The following is a 13,871-nucleotide window of genomic DNA, read 5'->3' as shown; positions in this document are numbered from 1 at the left end:
GCACGTGATGGGTACACACCAGGGCAACTGCATCATAGAGCAGAAGAATGCCTCCAGTATAAGGAAGGTGAAAAAATGGCAGCATCTCCCCTCCGTGGATGATGGCGAGGGTTCTGTGTACGGGCACCCGAAAGGACATCCAAGTTGCGCCCCGAGTGACATCCGATTTGTGCCCCGACCGTCATTCGATTTCAGCCGTGCGTTGCACCTTGATTATTCCCTATATGAAACTGCAACTCACAGCTCAAATCGAATTTCGCTTGATGTTCGCTTGATGGTGGCGTGCGCACGGATGGACGCAGGCGGACATTGAGAGGTCCTAAGGTACTCCGCACCGTTACAGGCGAGGGAGTAAGCCGTTTGACTCTCGGGTACTCACTCACGGTCGTAGCCCAGTGGGTAAGACGACTGACACGAGCTCTGCCTGCTCTACCAGACACAGGCGCCGTTGCCTGTGTTATTTTTTGCGATTGTAAATGCTATGCGCACGGACGCGGATGGACATTGTGCAGTCCTGAGGTACTCCACACCTAAAAGCCGGCGTGTGGGCTCTGGATGCCTTCACAGAAGCGACAAAAAACAGGCCGCAAGCTACATACTCCGTTCCTCGATACCACCCAACCGTTTTGCATGCTAGACAAAGGCCTGGTCACGGCAGCCACTCAATACACGCTCTTGGAGTTATCAGGAGCAACACATAGGGACCGCGTAGATAGCGTTCACCGTGTAGGGGGGTCCTACATATCAGACACATCCCTGCCGTGTTGTCCCTGGCGACGTTAGCCACCTAAATCGTGTTACTTTCTTTGCTATAACCCGACCGTTTCGCAGTGGGGTCCGATGAAACGGTGGCCTTTTTGAGGCCCTTCGGTGAGAAAAATTGTATTCGCCCACCCTCGCGGGTTTCGCGGGAATTTCATGAATCCTGTTTTGTAAAACATGGTTCATGAAGCGTAATTCACGAAGCGCCCGTATTGTCGAATTTATAACCTGCTTGCGGAAAGGTAAGGAGACAACAGAGCGAGGGGCGACTGTGATACGGGAAGCCTCGATCATAGGCCTGACGTCACGCTTTGAGGTGTAACGTCGCCTACCGGTACCCGCCACTCGACGTACATTTAGTACGACGCTGCGTAACGTGTTGTTTGGCTCAACGTTAAGATAGCGTAGCGTTGAACCTTAACAAAGGATGTTATGCCTGACGCCACCTTGGAGGTCTGGCATCGAGAACCGGTAACCATTAGGAAATGTACACTCCCTGTACTCATTGTAGTTTAGTCGGCGTATACCGGTGGACGCCGTAAGACCTGAAAGCGTAACTTTAGTCCTAAGCTCCTAAACTCCGACCCGTACCTGCAGTTGCTACTGTCAGTCTCGCGGACTGTTTCATGCCCACACAGTAGTAAATACCCGCGACTATGTATTAAACAACGCTTTGAAAGAATTCTGTACCCGTATTCTAAGCTCTGTGTGCGTACTCTAAAGCATTTAAAAGTGTTGTATGCCTACACAGAGAGAGAGAGAGAGAGAGAGAGATAACTCTTTAATGTGGGCTGGAGAGGTCAGCTCTGCTAGCGGCAGTGCTTGCTACGCCAGATGGGGATGATTGAACATGCCTGCAGTGGGGTATTAGAAAACGCTTTGAATGCAGGAATGTGTGCTGCTTTTGAATTATATTCCATGGTGGCATAGCCAAGCCGCGAGTTACTTATTTTCTCTAAGCTTCTATCTCACTTGCTGTGACCGAGTGGTACCACAGGGGTTTGGTGACCGGAGATGGTACTGAAAACCAAAGCTTGCCTTGTCAAGCTTGAAGGTGCGGTTCCAATGGGACCACAAATACGTATTCCTATACAGGGTCATCTGTTTTCTTGAGCTGTATGCAATGTGGGCTGAAAGCCCAGCATCGTATTCGGTGGCATACTGCTCAGTGCTCGATCGATTGCCCCCGAATGCACGTGCCCCAAACAAAAAAAAAAAAAAAGAAATTCTACTTTGATGCGCATTAGCACATACACCGTCTCCACTCAGCATTCAGTAGGATGCTCGTCTGGAATAGTTTTAACGGTTTGCTTGTGACGTCATTCCATCAATCGATTCGAACAAGTCGTGAGACAGGTGCGGTCTACATCCGATCAAGAGGACATGCAAAAGATTTTTAACACCGCCGGAAATGAAGACCGAAGCTTACATTTCGTCGTCCTGGGGGGTGAACCTTTCGTTTGCCCACTTATTTGGACAAGTGAACGCCGCTGCGCTCTGCCTAACTGAGATTCTTGCACCTCTACGCGTGATTTGCTAACGGCAGTAGCAACAAATGACAAATATCAGCAAAACACGCAGGAAAAAAAAAACGAAATCGTCACAGCTCGATCATTACAGCTCGAATATCGCTCGGCAAAATAATACACAAAAGTGCAGTAATAAAGAACGGCCGGTGCGTCGAGGTTTCCAATTTACGAAAATTCGAATTTATAAGGGTCAACCCAAAGCACTCGGGTTACCAATCTATGCTGGCAACCAAAAAAGAAAATTTGGCGAAAGAGAGCGACATGAATATCACTGACCTCGAAACTGGGGTTTGAAGTGTGGTGCTGCGAAATGCTGACGTCGTGCTTTCATTGCCTGATGACACGTGGCCAACCGAACTTCTGAGCCTTCGAGTCAAATCTTATGCTAGACTTCGTCATTCGTCAACATTTCATCGTTACTTTTATGCGTTGGTCTATCTAGTGCGCTGTGGTGATCTAGACTTAACCATGGGACTGCTTTTAACAGCGGAGCTGTTGCACAAGCCGTAAGTTCGGTGTTGCAGGAAGAAATACTAAGAAAACGCGAACGCTCGTGAGCGTGTGCCCCACGGGGGCCACACAACGTCCACGGCACGCGCAGTGGTTTTAGCAAAAAAAAAAAAAAAAAAACTGGCAATAACCCTGAGGAGCGAGAGAATGTACACCGCTCCTGAGCGCGTGCCTCGCAGCGACTGCCGAGTCCCCGGCTCGCACAGTGGCTTTAGCAAAAAGAAAAAAAAAAGAGAGAAAAACTCCAGTGCTGTCGTCAAGCGCTACCGCGCATGTAAAAAAAATGCTCCGCAGCTGATGCTAAAGTTGAAAAGACACCCTGCTCTGTAGAGGTCACCGCGGCCGCCGCATTCTCTAGAAGTCATTATGGATAATTCGAGACTCGGCTACGAGTGTGCCAATCCTTCCCGAGACGCCTTGCAGATCCCGCCACCGCTGCCTCGAGTCGACGACGAAGACCTGGTGTAAGTTTACAATGCTGAGGATGACTTTGCATCCACCACTCGCCGCGAATAAGACGACGGCCTCTTCGATGCACATTACGACAATTACTAGCACCGCAACTATGCCAATAAACAAAGATACCGAAACTTAACTATGTGTCCGGCAATGCTCACCTACAACAGCTTCGCCATTCAAATCTTGCGCGGGAGTGCAAGCTTCCCTGAATGCTTTTTTTTTTTCAGTACAGGGGCCGTAATTATTCCTAATCATTGATGTTTTGTATAACTTATGTCTAAACTTGTAGTGTGCGTTGGCTGGTTAATAGTGAATTTGAAATTTAGATTCGTCATATCGATTTCATTACATATGTATTTTAGAAGTTTCAGAAAAATAATTGCGTCATTTTCAGGAATTCCTCTCTGAAGGTGGATGACCAGCCAAGATATATAAAATACGGATCACATACATGGTTCAAAAAATTATGCCCATTCTTCGTTTCATCATGTGGGTCTTTGTGATAACTTGGGTCTTTCTTATAACTTAATGAAACTCGAAAGTTCTAAAGTTTAACATTAAGAGACTAACCTGGAGATGTCCACTTCTCTCCCGTAGGAACGCGTGTATTGAAGGCAGGCGGGAGTTCGGCAACCTTCGCAACTTCATTGTGATCTACGTAATCATAGAAAGTAAATGATACTTGCCGTAATTATAAAATCGTCCTACCGGACAAGTGCCAGATACTTTTTTGCGGATTTTTGAAAAATGAAAGCCGCTCCACTCAACGTGAAAGCTGACGGAAGCAATTCATATTTCCCGCTTTCTAAGTGCTCGCGCGCCCCCTGCCTGAAACAACGCAAGCAGGAGTTCTGTTCTTTTTGTTCTTGCTTTTCCTCCCGCATTTGCCGGCGTTTCACTGCCACTATTTTTTTCGCTTACTATAGCAAAAACCAACCCAACGAGCGTTCCGAACTAAATGAACACGGATGCTGGCGGTTAATTACATATATTTTGCGTCAAATATACCTGCAGTTTTTTTTTTTTTTTTTGCGCTTAACAACGTGGATATGTATGACAAGCGCCAATGCTTCACGAGTTTCGAACGGTTATGACTATTTAAATCACTTGGTTTTCGAAGCCTCTGCGCGACGCCGTACGCCGGAGCGCCAGGCTCTACTTGGGTCTGTTATCTCACGGCACCGCCTGATTCCGGCCGTCGTTTGACATCGACCGTTACAGGGAGCTACGACGACAAGGCGAGCCCCGAAAGTATTTTGCCCTTGAAAACAAGATTTCCAGCCGTTTTCGGTGACCATAATCCCCCCGTAGACGCATATTATGGACAGCTGCTGAGTATTGTGTAGTGTTTACATTGTCACTGCGGACTAATTATGAGAAGGAACTAAAACTCTGAGTAATGATAGAGTCGTCTTAGTGGCCAGTTTTTATGCAATTTTTTTTTTTTGGGGGGGGGGGGGGGGAGAGAAAATTTGTAGCCCCACAGTTAGAGCCGTTTTCGGTTGAATGTTCGCAGCAATGTTTGCTTTGCCGCAGGGCGTTCTTGCTCTACCGCCAGAGAAATACAGGGCAGTGGAGCCCTGCAGAACTGCATTGTAAACTGCAAAAGATATTTCCTTTCCGAATAAAGGAGGTTTTTAACGCAGTGAACTGCTAGTTTTTGTACAGTTGTTTATCGTTCCTTATTTGTCATGGTGACCGTTTCAATCTGGAATAATGCAGGTGAGAGTGTATTAGTGCGTAATATATTTGACGCCATTAGGTTTTATTTATTTATTTATTTTATTTATTTCAGGATACTTTCAATCCCGTGATGGGATTATTACAGGAGTGGTGTCACATTGTAAAAACAAACAATACACAGACTAAAAATACATGTTTCAAGCACTTGGGATTTCAAGCATATATCTCGGACGTAGTGCGAAATTCGGCGTAGTGATAGGCAAAGAGTCGTCATGAATATAAACATCGGTTGAATTGCTGGGGCAAGCAAATAAAAACAAATGCAACACGTAATTGCACAGACAGAGTTAAAACTCGCAACATCGTCAACTCAGGAAATCACAGCTACGTAAAAGTCAGTACAGATTCACTCGCTCTAATAACAAATTTGTCAACTGTCGGCTGTGTCAACACAGTGGGGTGCAGGGCATTCCAAGCGCGTATGGCTCGTGGAAAAAAAGAGTGGCCAAAAACATTGTTCTTGAAGGGATACTCATCAAGTGTGTGGCAATGCTTATTTCGTGTTTGGCGCTTACAGTTAGCCTTAACATAACTAGCTGGATTTATTTTCAAAGAGGTGTGTAGCACCAGATACAAAAATCTCAGACTGTATCTCAATGTATCACAAAAATCTCAAATTTTGTACCTGTAACCAGGTATAAAATTTTGCATAGCGTTCCCGTGGATTTTGACACATTTTCATGCACCTTAATTATATGCATGGTCTCGCTAAGGCTATCTTCGAACACATTCCAAAGGAAATTGTGAGGGGAAACACCTTCGATTGTGCAGTTTTGCAATTGCATTTTTGTTTTGTAATCGTCTGCTTTATTTGTAGGCTTGAGCGCTATTATTTAGTTTTCACGACGTTCACCTGTAATTTATTCTCTTGTAACCAAGTCGCTTAAACAGCGTTATCATCCGCATTAACGACGACTTATAAACTGTGCCACCAATGGCCTCTGGCTGTTTGTTCTCGTAGGAACGCTTATCTTGTAACGCCAGGCGGCAGGGTATCAGGTTGGCAATCGCTCAGTCCCGGGTTCGAATCTGGGTTCGGCCAATAGAAAGTAAACCCAGCGCAGCGACAATAAAACCTATTTTTTAAAGGGCATCATGCGAAGTCCTTCGACGTTCAACTAAAACGTACAAGGTCACAGCATCGTTTCCCAGCTTAAGTGGCTGAATTTAATATCTATCTTGGGATAAAGTCACAAATGAAGTCATGGTTCTCTGGCCCTTAAAAATATCCATACTCCAGTATACTCCAACTATTTATTACCCCTTGTCAATACGCATGTGTTCAAAGTACATCGTGTTTCGCATCAGAGGCCCGAGGGTCCTCTCAGCGTTTACAGTCAGTCAGTCTGAAAGTGTTCACAGAATACAGAACTTTTTCATGGCAACGTATGAATCTACATTCTTGAGGTGCATGCGAGCGGCGGCGTCCAGTTTAATACCTTCCTGGCATTTTTTGTCCTTTTTTTTTTGCTCTTCGGGTTTTGAGTATCTTCCACCTCCTTTATGCACAAGGACGACATTAAAAATTCCGGCCAACGGGAAGCTAACAGCTTCGTTGTAGTAACTACTGATTGAATTAGCGTATTAACGGTCAATACCGTCACTACAATTTCATGAAAATTGATTGATTGATTGATTGATTGATTGATTGATTGATTGATTGATTGATTGATTGATTGATTGATTGATTGATTGATTGATTGATTGATTGATTGATTGATTGATTGATTGATTGATTGATTGATTGATTGATTGATTGATTGTAGAGTTTAACGCGCCGACGCAACGCAGGCGATGAGGCGCGTCGTAGTGCAGGGCTTCGAATTAATTTTGACCACCGTGGGATCTTTAACGTGCGCCGAAATCGCGTACTCAGGGCGTTTTTGCTTTTCGCCGCCATCAGAAAAGCGGCCGCCGCGGCTGGGAACCGAACCCGTGACCACCTGCTCAACAGCGCAACGCCTTAGCCACTGAGCCACCGCGCGGGTCTCATGGAAAACCATCATGAAGGAGGAGGAATGCCTTTATTATCAGAGGGGGCATGAATGCCCTGTTGGGGAAGGAAAGGGACGTGAAGGAAGGGAGGGAATAATCGAAAAAAAAAAAAGAACAATGTTCAAGGTTCAGTCACCTTAAATGGTGGTCCGTGGACCAAATGGTGGACCATTGTACGGTCCGTGAACATATAGTTCGCAGAAACCGTGAAGAGATAGGTGCGACGATTTTTAGAGGTGTCGGTCCAGGTTATTACACCAGCTTGTAAAGACCACTGGTTAGTGCGTATTCAATAACTTTCTCAAGTACTGAGGGGTCCTCTCGAACGCGTCGCAGGTGCGCTTCTTCATCTCCGGGTGGGGAACCGAGGTCCAATAGTGGCTCGCGATCGGTCTTGAAGTGCTCACAGTGCCATATCAAATGGTACAGGTTAGGGATACACTTCTCGTCACAATACGGGCAGCGTTGGATGTGCGAGCTGGCTCCGTGGGTCCATTTATGTAGTACATGAGGGGTTAGGGCCGTGTTAGCGTAAATCTTATTAGCTACCACCTCGCCCGAGCGTGTGAGCGTCTTCAGCGAGCCCAGCACACCCACCGGGGTGGTATCTTGAAGCCTCTTGCGACTCTCTGCCTTGAATTTCCGCAGATGAAGTTGCCAGTCTGGTCGTGGATATACTACATGCCATCATGAAGAAATACCAGGATGCGAGCACGCGGAAATGTATGAAGCCTCTCACATAGCCTTTAGGGGTGATACGTGCGTTAGTATGCGATCGATTGTATTAGCAGAGAAGGAGATAATGTACTTGAAGGTGTGGGGGAGGCCACAATATGCAAGCCTGTACAGTGATTGTTCAGTGTAGTTCCGCCCATTTTACTAGTTAGTTTCGGGGTTTGGGGGTTTTGTATTGTTCTTGTTTGTGAAAAAACGCAATTACTTGCCTGCTGCAATAAATGGCTCAATTGTTTGTCAACGCTCGTCTGTGTATCCCCTCGACTGTTAGCCCTAATGTTTCGCGGTGTTTTCCAGTTTGGAATGAACTTTGCACGTTAATTCATTTAATGGAATCAAGCCCGCACGAGTGGCTGAGCAATCCTTTGTGGATGCCGGTAACCTGCAGGCCACGAACGATTCAGGCGGCCACCGCTAGCAATTAGGTCATAAAAACGTGCCTCTATAACTTAGCCCTTTCTGCAGCCCAATGAAAAAGCGCCAAGGAATATCGGTAATCATTAAACGCTTGGACTCGAATGAAAATATCGCTGGCGAAAACACACTTCCTGGCCATACGGGGCACACCTGCCGAGCGCTCCCGGATTCATTTAACCATTGAAGGCGTTTCCCTCCAGCCTGCTCAACATGATTGGGTGCGTGTTCTCGGAGTGCCCGTTCACCAGAACGGCGGCGCGTATGCAGAATAGATCAAGCAGCTTCGTCCACAGTGGCGTAGCGTCCTTCACATTATTAGCCGCATCTCCAACACCTTTGGCGGGAATCTCAGGACATAGCCCGGCTTTTAGTGAAAGGTGTACTTGTGTCCAAAGCCACATATGACGCCATGTGCAATTACTCACCCCTATGTAATACCCCATCACCGCTATGTAATACCCCCTCACGGGGGCCTATAGGGGTATTGTGAATAAATAAATAAATAAACACCAGACCCGCCTGCTGGAAGACCTTTACCGGGAAGCACTTCCAGCTATAACTGGGCTTCCACGACACACGCGGATCGTGGAGCTCTATCGGTACGCTGGTCTTACCACTCTAGAAAGCATAATACAATCTAGGGCAGAGGGGGCGAAAGACCGTCGCAATCTCACTCACCAGGGCTGCCGCTTACTGTGCCATGCCGGGGAGGATTTCTACGCGTCTGTGCCTGCCATACATAAGCACTGGGAGGATGAGCTCATTACTGAGCAACGGCCAGCACCTACTCCACGTCATCAAGGAATTTACCCGTCGCAAAGACATGTTCCTTCGGTCGCCGCAACTGCCTTGAACACAGAAAACTCAACAACACTTTCTGTCTTCGTGGGTGCTTTAATTGGGGCGGCGCTATTTACAAACGGCGTCCCTCGCTGCCGTTACACACGTACTGGGCGCGAACACAACCCGCACCTTCAAGATGAACATACCCCCTACCGCCACAGAGCTGGAGCTTCGCGCCATCGAAGAGGGGATCCAGCTGGCTGTGCGTCTACTGGCAGCTGATCCCGATACGTACTACCGAAGCGTCAGCATATTTACGAACAACGCAGAGGCTTTACGGGATCTCATTGGACCACCCAGACGGCACTCTGTGGCTCATAACATTAAACGTTCCTGTGCAACGCTGCGACTGCGCACTGGCATTATTGTGACCGTTCGCCTAACCCCCGGGCACGCACGACCCCTCGGTAGTGAGTGGGCCCATGAGCTGGCGAGCGAGGCTTGTCGGAATTTCCGCCCGCAACTTGAAGGCTCCCTCACTGAGGAGTTCTGCTTTGATCCCGATGGCGAACGCTGCTGCCACAAACAGCGCCGCCGTCGGGATATCTTTCAACAGTGCCCATCAACCCGCACCCAGTGCCTCCTGGGCTTCCCCGCGCCGCACATGTCTTCCTTAACTGTGTGCGCTCAGGATACGCTTTAACTGATGACGTCATTGCCAGGTGGAGGCCCACCTCGACTAGAACAATCAGGCGCGGCAATTCCACTGCAGCAGCTTCCGAAGACCTTTTATCTGCGGCGGCATCCCCATCCGACCCTTCGTACGTCTGCTACGCATGTGGACAGCCGCTGAAGCCAACCATCCATCCCCTTGTATGGGACTGCATAGGTCTGGTAGGGCCACGTGACACACATCGGCCGGCCTGGGTACTTGCTTACGAGGGCTGGATCCGTCAGAAGCGCCGCATCAAACACGCTTTATTCGCACTGTAGCGGTTCGTTGTTGACCCCTCCATGTTGGGACACTATTGAGGCCTTCTTCTCCCATCCCTCCCCTTCTCCGTGCAGCCTTGAGCCATCCCTTTCAATAAATGTTCGTTTGTTGTTGTTAAAAGTTTGGTAGATATACAGCGTTCATAGTCAGCACCACGAAAACAGAGATAAGCGCGAATTCTAGCTTGTTTTCCAGCTCGTGTTGTGTCCCAACAATCATTGCGTGCTTAGAAAAATACAATAATTAAGACGAAAAACAATCTGCATTCGGTCGATTGTTCTAAAGCAGAGTTTTATCAAATGATCCTTTTGGGTTCGATTCGAACTTGTAACTTTTCTAACATTTCTAGTTTTAGTAAACATTCCGCGTTCCGGATAAGGACAGCTGCAGACCTCGTAGCCCGGGAGGCAGTAACTATAGTTTCAGACCCCGTCCTTGCTTTGCAACCTCACCGCCGTTAATATGGCTCAAACGATCGGTAGCCATGAAGACGATGCTACGGGAAAGCGAAAAATGTCTCCCTTTCACAATACGGGGAGCTGCTTTCCCTGACGGCATAACGGTCCCCAGTGCACCCTTCTGCGTAGAGGCCTGGGGGCAAAAGGACCTGCTAATGCATTTCTGATTAAGCGCTCGGTGACGGTAATGCTTGTGTCATTAGGGCTGTAGAAACACGAGCCCCAGGGCATTTCTCAAATCTAACGTCTGGCGCGATTGTAGGTTTGTGAAGCTAGCCGCGGGGTCCAGACTCGAGGAAGAACTTTCTCTTGTACGTGGCTGCTACGTGTGAACCGTCGGTGCGCATTTTCGTGACTTTCTTATATTCATAGCCGCAGTCGAGTAGCGGTGGAGTATGTGGGGCAATCTTCGATTAGGGGGCACGCAGGTGCGTCGGAGAGGCGTAATCTAGTAATATATTCATTTATGTGTCGTCAGTTACGTTCTCGTCAGAGAAATCACGTTGAAATGAATCCTATTACGCAGCCGCATGTTTCCCGCTGACGACGACTGCTTCACGTCGGCAGGACACAGCGTACTTCTCGTTTCGTGCGCGGTCTTCTATATTATCTCGGGCACCCAGCTCTGCCTCTTCCACTGGTTTCGCAAAAAAGACGCGCCAGAATCGTCTGCGACTTTTTTTTTCCTCGTCTCTCGGCACTCTTATCCCAGTAAAGGAATTAAAAGAGCGCGAGCTGCTTGTCGGATAGAGATGTAAAAGTTGCATTCATATTTCGCCCGCCGAAGTCAGTGGGGAAATTAGAGGCTAATCTTTAGGCTTCCTTTCTCTGGCAAAATTGGTTCGTGCTTTTTGGTGCTTTCATCGGTTTGTTTTACATCGCGATGTTTTTTTTTTTTTTGCTCCGAAGGTGTACTGCGTTAACTGTGCTGCTTTTCTCCCCATCGAGGGTAGGTTGATAGCGCTAAGAGCGGACATAACTTAACCGACATCATAATAATATGAGTGGTAGAGATTGTTGGCGACATATTGCTTTGTAGGCTAAACCACAAAGACACGAGCGGAGTGAGAGATGGCAAAAAAAGTAGCTTACGCTTTAAATTGCAGATATACACTAGCCGATATTTTAGGTGAGTCTTATTACTTATCAGTGACAGAAGCATAAAATCGTTGCTGTGAAGCATGCACGTAAAGCCCTTTATCCAGGAATCGTTTGAACTAAGGTTGCGACATAACGAATAATTTTTACTATTTAGCGGATGAAGTAATTTAGCAGCGAGGAATCGAAGATAATATGGATGCTTAACCAGGAGCTGTGTGGTAAAGCTCGTACCTTCGATAAGTAAAGCTAGAACTGCATGCCAGAGCGGGCACAGCACACCCTCTCCCATAGTCAGTCCAAGATTTCTTTGCTTAACGTTCTCTCAGAGCCAGCCTCGGGACGTCTGGTCACTGTTAGTTTCAGTTCTCAGTTTCCCTTCTTCGCTCAATTCAACTCATTGCAGAAAGGAATGGCCTTTTCATATGTATTGCTTCTGATATACGCATTTGGTAACGTTTCGGACAGCGTAGCTGAGACGAGATTGAGCCTACGAAGAGGGCTGCATTTCGGGCTGCATATTCACAGTACACTGCTGGAAAATGTTGTAGATGAAAGCGAAAACGTTGACAGCTGTCCTGTATTTTCATTATACTCTATATTTTGGGTAGCTGTAAAGCAAAGTACTAAAATACTATTACACGTAAGCAAAGCTGCAGTTTTCGATCACCACGATCCCTGATTTCCCTGGAATATAAAAGCCGATGAAGTTAATTCACTAGTAATTTGGAGCCAGTCAGGAACACAGACCCCAAGCCAAGAAAATGAAAGGCGGGATGTGTCGCCCACCCCTATTTTTTTTTTTCGAAAAATTTCAAAGGTAATTTATCATGCGTATCCGCACACAAATACATCCAATCGAAAATGCCAACTCGCTGAGGCTTCGCAGGGGGCTCGTTCCAAGCAATCCCTAAACAACGTATTAAATTGCCCCGCAGACACAGAATGCAATACCACGCGGCTTTCTTGCCGCCCTTGATCGCAGTGTGACTCAAAAATTACCTGTGTACGAGCGAAGCAGCATAATTAGTTTGTTCTGAAATATTCCGAAGCGTGACGTAATTCTAAACACATAACCGATTTATGCTCTAATGAGTAACCAAATTCAAAACAATATATGTATATCTGCTAGGATTTAAAGGAGCCATGAAGAGAAAACACAAGTTTGGTTCATTCGAAAGATTGCCTCGTTAGAACCATAACGACACCACTTATAACGCAAACTTCGCTCAAATAAGCTACATAATTAGGAAAAACGGGAATGGTCATGCGACCCACCAGCTCATTTCCCGCAACAGAACCTATGCCGTCACATGGGCTAAGCTCTGCGATTGGCGGAGGCCGGCAAAAGCAAACGCATGTTAGGCAGGGCTTACAGCTTGCATAGCGAGCTAAATGCCCGTGAAACATACTGCACATTCTTTTTATGACAAAGAACGGTGGAGTAAACGGTTGAAGGTCCGAACGAACTCGCAAGCGTGTGCGCCAATGCGTACGAAACTAGCGCGCCGGCCGAGCTCGACATCTCGCCGTCGCGCAGACGAATTTTCGGGTTCGAGGCTCTTCGGGGCCAACGAACCGTTCCAGCACGCACAGCCGCGACCTTGCTTCGTATCGTAATCCCTTCACAGGAGGTTGGCCGTCATATCGCCAACCAGCAAAGGTAAAAATAGAAACGAGGGGAGTAAGGGACAGCAAGAAGCGACGAGATAGTGCCTGTCGTCGCGTAAGTTTCGAATGGTGTTGGTTTGCTGCTGTCGTTACGAGCTCGTTTCCAGTTTACAACCACTGAAAACTTCAGTTTGTTCAGTTACGGCAGGGACGCTTACGTTAGCTCACTCCTGGAACATGCTGGCGCTCGTTGCCGACTTCGTCAAATCGCTCTGACCTTGGGGAAAAAAATGCCGTAAACACCTCGCATTGACGCTCGTATCTTTCTGGTCGAAGCAGAGAGCTCGCGCGAACGGCTTTCCATACACGACACCGGCCAACTGGCATAAGTGATACTGCTACTGAAATTGAACTATTATTAAACGTAATCAACATACGGCACATACGTACCAGTCTATATTCGTCCGTCGCGACGGGGCTGACGAGGCAGCGGTGCCGACGGCTGGACGTTCGTCTGTTGTGGCTATCGCGGAATGGTCGCTTTCCCGTCCACCGCGTATCCCACAACCCTTGCCGCTCGTGCACTTAGAAGCATTGAGCGTTTTTGTGGTGTGAGGTTGTTAAATGCAAGCCCGAGCTCCTCGGCGAGAGTTTTGTTCTCCGGATCAGGCGATTCCATGACTAGGGCTGCGGGTGCACTAGGTTTTACTAGTATTTTTAAAATGGCCGCCGTCTCGATCGACTCCCGCGTGTGGGTGCTATATGGAGTCGACATAC

This window comes from Haemaphysalis longicornis, unplaced genomic scaffold, assembly GCF_048455015.1.
Source record: "Haemaphysalis longicornis isolate Haplotype H1 unplaced genomic scaffold, Haemaphysalis longicornis Haplotype H1 scaffold_2, whole genome shotgun sequence".
NCBI classification, from domain to species: domain Eukaryota; kingdom Metazoa; phylum Arthropoda; class Arachnida; order Ixodida; family Ixodidae; genus Haemaphysalis; species Haemaphysalis longicornis.
The sequence above is the reverse complement of the archived record's forward strand: the minus strand, read 5'-3'. Positions refer to the sequence as shown.